Source organism: Arachis ipaensis, chromosome B1, assembly GCF_059453495.1.
Source record: "Arachis ipaensis isolate K30076 ecotype BB chromosome B1, ASM5945349v1, whole genome shotgun sequence".
Taxonomy (NCBI): domain Eukaryota; kingdom Viridiplantae; phylum Streptophyta; class Magnoliopsida; order Fabales; family Fabaceae; genus Arachis; species Arachis ipaensis.
Window position 1 is genome coordinate 4,258,256 of NC_142436.1, and position 11,148 is coordinate 4,269,403.

General features: G+C 31.4%; 1 long non-coding RNA gene across 1 annotated transcript; it reads right to left on the reverse strand.

Moving 5' to 3' along the window:
• Window positions 1-9,764: 9,764 nt before the first annotated feature.
• LOC110264952 (uncharacterized) lies at window positions 9,765-10,620 on the reverse strand. The gene is made up of 3 exons (XR_015902650.1): window positions 10,494-10,620; window positions 10,072-10,162; window positions 9,765-9,883 (listed from the first exon to the last, which is right to left on the reverse strand). It is a non-coding gene; the product is annotated as an uncharacterized LOC110264952 (long non-coding RNA).
• Between the last annotated feature and the right edge of the window lie 528 nt (window positions 10,621-11,148).

The following is an 11,148-nucleotide window of genomic DNA, read 5'->3' on the forward strand; positions in this document are numbered from 1 at the left end:
CGAGTTTGGGATGTATTTTCAACGTGTTGAGGTAGGGGCGCTTTCCAAAAACTATATTTTGTGTATTGGAATTATTACATATGGATACTAGTGCGAGATATTGTGTATTTGGTGATTGTATCTGCCTTATGTATTATTTGATTGACTCGAATGACTATGGGTGTTGGTTTGGTTGAATTGTTGTGCGGCTTTGTGAAATGTAATGTCTGAAGTTGATTCTTTAAAGATTTGAGATATGAGTTTAATCCGTTGAGGATTGGTTTGAATTGATTCAATTATTTTGATGATGTGAAAGATAGAATACTTTTGAAATTCAGCCTAGGTTGCTTAAATTGATTTGGTTTTGATAAATGATTTAATGTTGAACCGATTCTTTAAAGCTTTGAAAAGGAGTTGATTCAGTTGATATTGGTGTGATTTTGAAACGGTTTTCTTGAGATATGCCAATAAGGCGACTGTTGGATTTAGCTTGATTTTGAATTGATTTTGGATTCTGGACTGTTGAAAAGGATTGTGGAACGGTTTAGTGGGGACCCGAACCGGGTGGCAAAGTCCAAGTTTTAGGGGAGGTGCTGCCGAAATTTCTATAAAATCCGAGTCTTTATTGAATGTTGTCTGGAAAAATGATGAGTTAAAGACTTCTACTATTTTACTTGAATTATCAAGAAAAGAATGATTCATGCTTTTGAAATGAATTATTAAACAGGAAATTGTGATTCAGTCTTGCTTCTTAAGAAAGGCATTGTATCTCTTTCAGAAAAAGGTTATTTAGATGAGACTTGTGTTTTAAAGCTGTTTGGATGTGAAAAGGGTTTATGCCTTTGAATTTGACTTGGGGGTTTTAATTAAAGAAGTTTCAATGACTTTGAAAGAACCTGAGTGTCTATTGACAAGTTTCATTTTGAAATGTTTTGAGAAAGGTTTTGAGTACTCTTTGAATTCTGAATTCTTGCAAGACTAAAACAATTTTTAACAGTTGAAACGTTTTAGAATTTGTCATGGGGGTTAAAGCTGGTTTTGCCTAAGTAAAGGAAACGGCTTTGAAGGAAGTAAATGATTACGTGACTCGGTTTGGCTTAGATCTTATTTTATTACTCAAATCGGAAAGCCAAGGTTTTAATGATTTTAAATGAATTTGGCGAAATGAGTTATGCTATTCTCCCCTAAGGACTTGGGACTCTGCCGAGGAACTTTTGTTACAAAAATTCCATTGTTGGATGGGTGATTTTGAATGATTCAAAAGGAATCTTTAACTTTCCATGGTTTTGGAAGTTTTGGAAAGAGGAAGCCGAGAGTGGCTTATTTCAAAAAGGAAATTTTCCTTGAGTAAAATTGGCTTATGAGCCTGAGATAATTTGAGAAATGAGATCTTTAAAGCCAAGGCTGAAAAGAGTTGAAACTTGATTTCAAAGTGAAATGAATTGAGAAAATGATTTATGGCTTAAATGCCGATTTCATGAATTTGATGATTTTGAATGTGGAAGTGCTGTTTTATTATGAGCCGGAATGGCTATGTATGATTATGAATATTGACTGGTTCTGGATTGAACCGTGAGCCGGAATGGCTGTGTGTGATTATCAATATTGGCTGGTTCTGGATTGAACCGTAAGCCGGATGGCTGAGATGGATGTTGATCCATGGATGAGAATGAATACATGTATATGCTGAATTATTGATAATTGTGATTTTTGCACTTCCACTATTGGAGATGAGGGTTTCCCTGGGTAGTAGCAATGGCTAGCCACCATGTGCTCCAGGTTGAGACTTGAAGCTCTGTTAACCCAATGTCGTAAGTGTGGCCGGGCACTGTGAAATGCCCGGATGAGCTCGCCCCCATAAATATTCACCAGTGATGGTGATGGATAAATATTCACTAGTGAGGGTGATGGATATGGATCATGATTATGATCAAGTTTATGATGAGTATAACTCGAGTTGGGGATGCACGACAGAGGGACAGTCCAATGGTTAGCTACCAGGACTTGTCGGGTTGGCTCTATAACCGACAGATGATATCATCAGCCACTAGGGACAGGCATGCATCATATGCATTTGTGTGACATTGGTTGGGTGTGCATATTATACTTGGTTTGCCTATGTGATTAATTGCTAACTGTTCTACTTGTAATAACTGTTTGTTTGTGCTTGAACTTCCTATCTGTGTTTGCATCTGGAACTCTGTTGGATTGTGGTGATTGGTTGTTGGTTGGATTGTTTGGGCCTAGGGCCGTGGTTGGAAAGAGATGAACTGACGGTTGATTTCGGTTTTGTGTTTCTGGTTTGGAATAAAATTATGAAAGGCTATTTTGGTTCTGCATAGATAAACCGTTTTGAAAGGCTTTTGAGTTTTGAGAATTGAACGGTTCTTCTTTCCGAAAAGATTTCCGACTTTACTTTCATTGTAAACCGTTGTTTTTGAAAAGAGGCATAAGACGGTTATGAATCACTGGTGCGGTTATCTTCATGTATCCTATTACAGTAATTCCCAAAAACCCTCTACTGAGAACCCTTTCGAGGATGATGTTCTCACCCCCTTACATTTTCCCCCTTTCAGGATATGGGCGCAGAAGTTACGAAGAGCTTATTTAATTGTTGTTGTGATGCTCTGTATCGTTTTAGTTATGGTTTATTGTACCCTCGCCTTTATCTTGATATATTCTGTAAGAGGGATAGGAAATTGTATTGGATTATGCTTGTAATAATATTTATATATATGTATGTATGTATATATATATATATATATATATATATATATATATATATATATATATATATATATATATATATATATATATATATATATATATATATATACTCTTTATGAGTTTCTGTAAGTTGTATGGATGTACGTTGTATATCAAAAGTATTTTTGGGAGTGGTATTGCGGTTTAAAATTTCAAACAGGCTCATATTTTAATATTAATTAGTATAAGTGTCGTCGTAATATCCGAGCTATCAGAGTTGCGCAGCCGGAAGTGTTGTCTTTGGTAGTCAGGGTGTTACATTGTTTGCTTTTTTTTTTTTTTAGTTTTCAAAAATATTTTATGTTTGAAGGATTTTCTGACCAAATAGTGAAAATATTGAAGAATCAAGTTTTTTAATTTTCAAATTTTGCAAAGAAAACTCAAAATAATAATAATGCTTTCTTTTGTTTTTAAAATTATTTTAGAAAATTTAAATTTTAAATTGATCTAAAAGGTACCCAAAAAAAATCTAAATAACTATATATTTGCAATTAGCATATACTTTTTGAGTCTCTCTTTAGCATTCTCTTCTTGTTGAACAACAAAAATTGGATTCACACCAACACCACTTGTGTTGTGAGTTGAATTCACAACATCATCAGAATTGGAAAGTTGGATTTGGATGCCCAACTATTGCTACTTGAACCTACAAAGCCAAGGCCTTTGTTCCAATAAGGATGCCATGGTTATGGAAATGACTCAAATATCCTTGGTCTCATAGGCTTTGATGATGGATTTTCAGATGGCATGCATACTTCATCAATCTTTCTCTTAGAAGACTTTTCCATTTTAACCTAAAAAAAAACAAGAGAGGGTTTTATAGCTTAAATTTATAGAAGTAACACAAAATTCTATAAGAGAAAAGAAATGAGAGATAAATATCTATTGAGGTACTACACATACTATTAATCAAGGTTCTGAAAACCGAACCGGTCAATGAACCGGTAAAGTGACTGGTTTAACGATTCAACGGTTCAATCGAGGTTCAACCGGGGTTCAATCGGTTTAATTAAATATAAAATAAAATTTTTATAATCAGCAACCATCACAAACACAAACACAAACTTGCACAAATTAAATACAATCAACAACTAAATATGAATTATTAACAAAAATTTATACAATTTCTAATCACATCAGCAAACCAACATACATGCAATTTTTAGAACACAATCAACATTTAACAATTACATCCAGAAATTCAAAAGACAAACTCAGAAATTGAAAGATACATGCAATTTCAGAACACAATCAACATTTAACAATTACATCCATAAATTTAGAAGACAAACTCAGAAGTTAGAATCCATTACAATTGGACAATAAAATCAGAAATCAACAAAAAATTAACAAAAAATCATCAACAATCAACAAAATTATTTCAGAAAAATTAACTCAAAGCTAGAAAAATTAATTCAGTTAGAAGGACAGTGGACTTCAACAACTGTCGGAGGATGAAGGTGAAAGCAAGGGTTGCTACTGTGAGTAAGCAACCGCGGGAGAGATGCAGAGAGCTTGAAGAGAGAGATGCGATGGCGAGAAGAGCTCCGAGCGCGGCGACGGCGAGAAGAGGGCCGATCTGTAGAGACCACTTTTGGGGGTGATGGCACGATGACAGAGACACAAGTTCAGAGCGGCTGACAACGACGAAGACAGAGGAGGGATTGATGACCAGGGCAGAGATGGCGATGCAAACAGTAGCTCTGAGCAGATCTGGCGAGGGAGGAGCCAAGCTGACAGCGAGGAAGGAACGTCGTCGGAGATGAAGATCAAGCAGACGACGAGAATAGGGCAAGGAGAAGATGAACATTGAGCGACGACAGCACCCTCCCGCTGAGGAGAAGAGTTCGGCGTTGAAGAGTGGATGGTGGCTGGGTGCTGCTGTGGAAAAAGGGTTAGGGTTGGGTTCACCTTTGAGTCAGAGAAACAGAGGGAGGATGGTCGCTGCGGCCTCCAAAGGGGTTTAGGGCTTCTCCAGAGATCAAATTTCAAAGAGGAAGAGAAGGGTGGGATGATGGTATGGGATAGTGGCTAGGGTTTCCATCTTCAGGGGTGTATTTTTCATATATATATATAACACCGAAAATGGCGACGTTTTAAGTCTAGTCCTGAACCGGAAATCCTTAAAAAACCCGGCCGGTTCCGGCGGTTCACTGGTTAACCGCCGGTTCGGCCGGTTTTCTGACCGGTTTTTTGCCAATCGGTTTTTATAGTCAACCAAACCGACTATATGACCGGTTCTCGATTAACCCAGTTGAACCGGTCAGTCCGGTTTGGTTTTCAGAACACTGCTATTAATTGACAATGCTATTACTGTCTATGCATCTATATATATAGCAGGGACAAACGTGCTCAATAGAAGTAATAGTATCAAATTTATATGAGTAACACAAAATTCTTTTAAGAGAAAAGAAATGGAAGCTAACCATCTATTGAGGGATTACGCGTACTACTGATTGACAATGCTATCACTGTTTATGCAGCTATATATATAGCGGCGACAAACATACTTTATAGAAGTAATAATATTAAATTTACATAAGTAACACAAAATTCTATAAGGGAATAAAAATGGATGCTACCTATCTATTGAGGTATTATGCGTACTACTAATTGACAATGCTATCACTGTATATGCAGCTATATGTATAACAGTGATAAATGCGCTTTATAAAAGTAATAGTAATTTATATAAGTAACACAATTTTCTATAAGAGAAAAGAAATGGAAGCTAAATATCTATTGAGATATTACGCATACTACTTATTGACAATGCTATCATTGTCTATGTAGCTATATATATATAGCGGCGGCAAACGTGCTTTATAGAAGCAATAGTATTAATTTTATATAAGTAACACAAAATTCTATTAGAGAAAAGAAATGGAAGCTAACTATCTATTTAGGTATTACGCATACTACTAATTGACAATGCTATCACTATCTATGCAGTTATATATATAGTGGCGACAAACACGCTTTATAGAAGTAATAGTATTAAATTTACATAAGTAACACAAAATTATATAAGAGAAAATAAATACAAGCTAAATATCTATTGAGGTATTACGCATACAACTGGTTGATAATGTTATCACTGTCTATGTAGCTATATATAGCAGAGACAAACGTGCTTTATGAAGTAATAGTATTAAATTTATATAAGTAACACGAAATTCTATAAGAGAAAAAAATGGATGCTAGCTATCTAGTGAGGTATTACACGTACTATTGATTGACAATGTTATCACTGTCTATGTTGCTATAACGTGCTTTATAGAAATACTAGTATTAAATATGTGTGATGTACAACCTTCAATTCTAATTTGACATGGTAAATTGAATATAATGCTTTGAAAGAATAAATTTCTTGAATTTAGTATAATATTTTCATTGTCATTACGTAGTAAATATAGTGAATATATTGTTTTAAATTTCTTAAATGTAAAATGTAAATTCAATGCACTAGTGATTCGCAATAATGATATCGGTGTGTGATATATTTAAGGGTGATGTTTGCTTGTCTCTTCATAATTAGGAATGACAAAAAAAAGCCCGTAATAGGGGGTACCCATAGAGAATATCCATGACGGAAGAACTAATAGGGACCCACGAAATTCCCACGAAGACGGAGATCCGTTCCTGTGAATAAATGGAGATGGAATTGAGGTATCTGCCCCACGGGGACCCGTAAAATTTCTGCGAGAGAGAATTTACCTAAATGCCTGTATATATAATCCTAATTCATCCCTAATTTTTGTTGAAAAAATTTCTATTTCATCTTATTTTAATGAGTAAAGTATCGTTTTTGTCCCTCACGTTCAGGGTAAGTCCTATTTGTGTCCCTAATGTTTAAATCGTCTTATTTGTATCCCTAATGTTTATAAAAGTGATTCAATGTTATCCTGCCGTCAATTATACTAATAGATTAGATTGTATTTTTCAATTATTCTCATTTGGATGTATTCATTCTCAATTAGGTCTCACTTGTATATGTTCGCTTTTAATATTGTACCCAAAATCTGTGTTTATGTTCAATTATGTCTCTAAAAAAATGAATTATGTAAATATTGTAGTTATTAGTTTTAACTTTTAATGAGTTATTATCCTAAGTGGATCATCAATTCTGACCCAAATATTTGTATTCTAACTTCAAGAAGAGATTTTCAGAACTCTAACTAAAGCACATGATGTGTAATTGACGGCATGATAACATTGGATCACTTCTACAAACGTTAGGGATACAAAGAGGACGATTTAAACGTTAGGAATACAAATAGGACTTACTCTAAACGTTGGGGACAAAAACGATACTTTACTCTATTTTAATTTGTATGTTAGAGTTTTTATATATATATATATATATATATATATATATATATATATATATTATTTTGAATTTGTATTTGGATTGCATTTTAATTTAATGCATTTGGTTGGATTGTATTGAATTTTGTTATGATTGTATTAACTTTTTTTTATAAAAAATTAAAGCTTAATATTCATAGTTACCTATTGGTATCTGCTTCCTCCATGGAGAGAAATAAATGAGAATATGTGTTGGAAATAGGACGAGAACGAGAAGCATTTTATTAGACGAGGATGTGGTGATGGAGAGATCTCCATTTCATAGAGGCATGTTCTCATCCCAATTTATAATGGAAACAACTTTAGTAATAAACTCACTCTTTTACAAAAATATTATATTGCAATTATATTTAAGTTCTGGTGATTAGAGAAAGAAAAATGTTTCATATACTAATGAGCTACTTATACTAATTAATGTACATAACATGTTTTGTATTTTTTGCACTATACTAGTGAAATTTAGGACATTTTGTATTTTAATAATATAAGTTGTTAATAATGTTGACTAGCATACACATTGTATTATTGTTGAAACAAATATTAAACATCAATATTTTTTTAAATTTTTTGCAATTTAGTAACACGGATGTTTAAATTTAGGATCTTATGTACAATATACATTAATCAAGTCTCTTGTTATAGCAAACCATTCGTCATGGCTATGTTGTACTGAAAATATAAAAATATTTTATATAGTTATTTAATTATATATTATTATATTAGCAAAAAACTAATTTTTAAATAAAATAACTAAAATATCATCTAAACATATGAATTTAATTAAATGATCGTATAAATTTTTTTATATTTTTAATACATCAAAATTAAACAATATCAATAAAATATGAAATTAATAATTTATTGTAAATTTATATTTTAGGTATATCATTAAACATTATACATTAACTATGGATTTTTAGAAACAAGTTTTTTTCCTCTTTCTGCTTTTTAGATTATCCTTATAATTACTGTTCCAAAATTTAATTCCAATTGCGATTTTCAGATCACTCAAATTTAAGTTTGATAACTAAACCAAGCCAAAGTATCAAAACAAAAAAAAATTGAAGCCAACCTATTTAAGTTTAAAAAACTAAACATAAAAAAATATAATCTATCAAACAAATTGAAGCTAATTTGAGTTCGATCTTGTTAGCCTCTAACAAAATATAAAAGTTTTTCATGTTGCAAAATGTAAGCTGAGTAACTTGAAACATCAATAGTCACTTGGCTCTAACTTCACAATGTCATAATTTGGAGTTGATCCTTGTCCATTTTCAGCCAAATTTTCCATTCCTGCCTGGTTCTCATTTCTTACTCCTTTGTTATTAGCCATCAAAACTTGTGTCCGATTCTCTGGTTGTAGGTCTACATTAATTTTCCTTGTTCTTGAGGTCGCCACTACTCCATTTGGAACTGTTTGAAACCAAATATACTATAGTTAAGGACTAGTAAGGATAAAACTACATAGCAAAACAAATATGACGGTGCAAAATATATTAATAAGGGATAAGTATCTTTTTTGCCTTTATGATTTGGGGTGAAAATCAAAATAATTCCTAAGGTCTTTATTAAAATAGGATTGATAAATTCATTTCTTAATAATTATTAAGAAGATACTAATGAATTCTTGCATATACAAGGCGAGTTCAAACTACCAACATTTGATTAAGTTGACGAGTGAAGTAATCACTCGATCGACTCAAGTTAGTAGATGTTTTTTTCCCATTAGTTTTATGATATTCTAAAATATATTTTATATTAGTGATTGATTTTAGTGCACATCTAACATGGTTATAATTAAAAATATTAAAAGTTATTCTATTTTTCTCTTTCTTCATTAATTAAGAATTATTTGTAATATTAATAACTTTTGACTATTCTATCATAATAATTAAGCATTAATGAGCAAAAATAATAGATACATTGATATTTATTATTTAATTTATTTTTAATATGTATTTTGTATTTCAACATATATTTTGTATAAGTGATTAATTTAATAGCTAATTTTTTGTGTACATCTAATATAATTTTATTTATTATATAATAATTTATATAATGAAAATGGTAAGAATTTGGTTTACAATCTTTTTTAAATATCTTGCATCATATAAAATTTAAAATTAATATATATAAAATTTAATTAATAACAAAGAAATAATAATATTTCAATCCAACCAAACAAAAGAAAGTAGCATATGCATTTGAAGTTCAATGTTTCTAACCTTGATTTGAGTTTGAGCAAAGAAAATGTGGCAGGTCAAAAGGATTCATGTTTGCTTTGTACATAAGCTGAACATTAGTGCCAATATTACTCAGCAACCTTATTTGTTTTTCCATTGCTTGTTCTGTTTGAAGCTCGGTTAACTTCATCATTTCTACTCTATTCTTCTCCACCTCCACTAAAAATCCAAATTTAAATTAATAATGCCAAAGAAAAGCAAATGGAATAGATAAATAGAATTGTGGATATACAAATTAATGGAGCCTGATAAATAGTATATTTTTTTAAAGAACTCTTTTTAAAAGGATAATCCATGAGCCAAATGTTATTATATAATTTGTAATTGTTTTTTATATAATCCATTTATTTCAAATATTAGTCTCTTATTCAACTAATAAAAAAAAATATAGAATGATTACATTCTTGCAGTGTGTTTCCCCTTTCACTAATAGCCATTTGCAGTTTTAGTTTATTCTGCTCCAGCAACAATGAAGGATGTTCATATTTGAGGGCATCAATTTTTTGAACAAAATCAGCTATCTCATCCTGCATATCAAAATCTCAAAATCCAAATTGTCATAATAGAGGGAAAAAACACATCCAAATCACTTTTATTTAAAAGAGAAGTACTTTTTAAAAAATAGAGCAAAAATTACTTAATTATAACAACTTGTTTAAAAAAATTATGTGAAGGATATATATATAATAACAACAATAATAACCTCATGTTTTACCTCTAAAACTTTTAGTTTTCCTTCCAAAATCACTACATAGAGTTCTTTCTTGATTCTGGATTTCTGTGCTAAAACTCGACTTGAGATCGATCTGCACATAGTAAAAATGAAAAAAAGTTTAATAAGGAATGAAAGAATCTAATTTTTTATGCATGTATGGTACTTGATATTTTTTCTGAAATCTTCGAGTTGTTTGCTTTTTGTTTTTGTTTTTCAAAAATATTTTATGTTTGAAGGATTTTGTGAGAAAATAGTGAAAATATTGAAGAATCAATTTTTTAATTATCAAGTTTTGTAAAGAAAACTGAAAATATTAAATATATTGCTATCTTTTATTTTTTAAATTATTTTATAATTATAAATTGATCTAAAAGGTATCCAAAAGAAAAATCTAGACAACTATATTTGTAATTAGCATATACTTTTTGAGACTCTCATCAGCATTCTCTTCTTGTTGAACAACAAGAATTGAATTCACACCAACATCACTTGTGTTGTGAGTTGAATTCACAATATTATCAAAATTGCAAAGTTGGAGAGTTGGGTTATTGGGTGCCCTGCTACTACTGCTTGAACCTGCAAAGCCAGGGCTTTTGTTCCAATAAGGATGCCATGGTTGGGGAAATGATTCAACTATCTTTGGTCTCAAAGGCTTTGATGATGGATTTTCAGGAGGCGTGCATACTTCATCAATCTTTCTCTTAGAGGACTTTTTCATTTTAACCTAAAACAAAAGAAAAAACAAAAGAGGATCTTATCGCTTAAATTTATATAATTAACACAAAATTCTATAAGAGAAATAAAATGAAAGCTAACCATCTATTGAAGTATTACGTGTATTATTGATTGACAATGTTTCATTATCTATGCAGCTATATATATAGCAGTGACAAACACTCTTTATAGAAATAAGAAATGGAAGCTAACCATCTATTGAAGTATTACGTGTACTACTAATTGACAATGATGTCACTGTCTATGCAGCTATAAATATAGCAGTGACAAACACACTTTATAGAAAGGTTTAATTACTCTGTTGGTTCCTATAGTTTCGCAAAAATTTTAATTAGGTCCCTA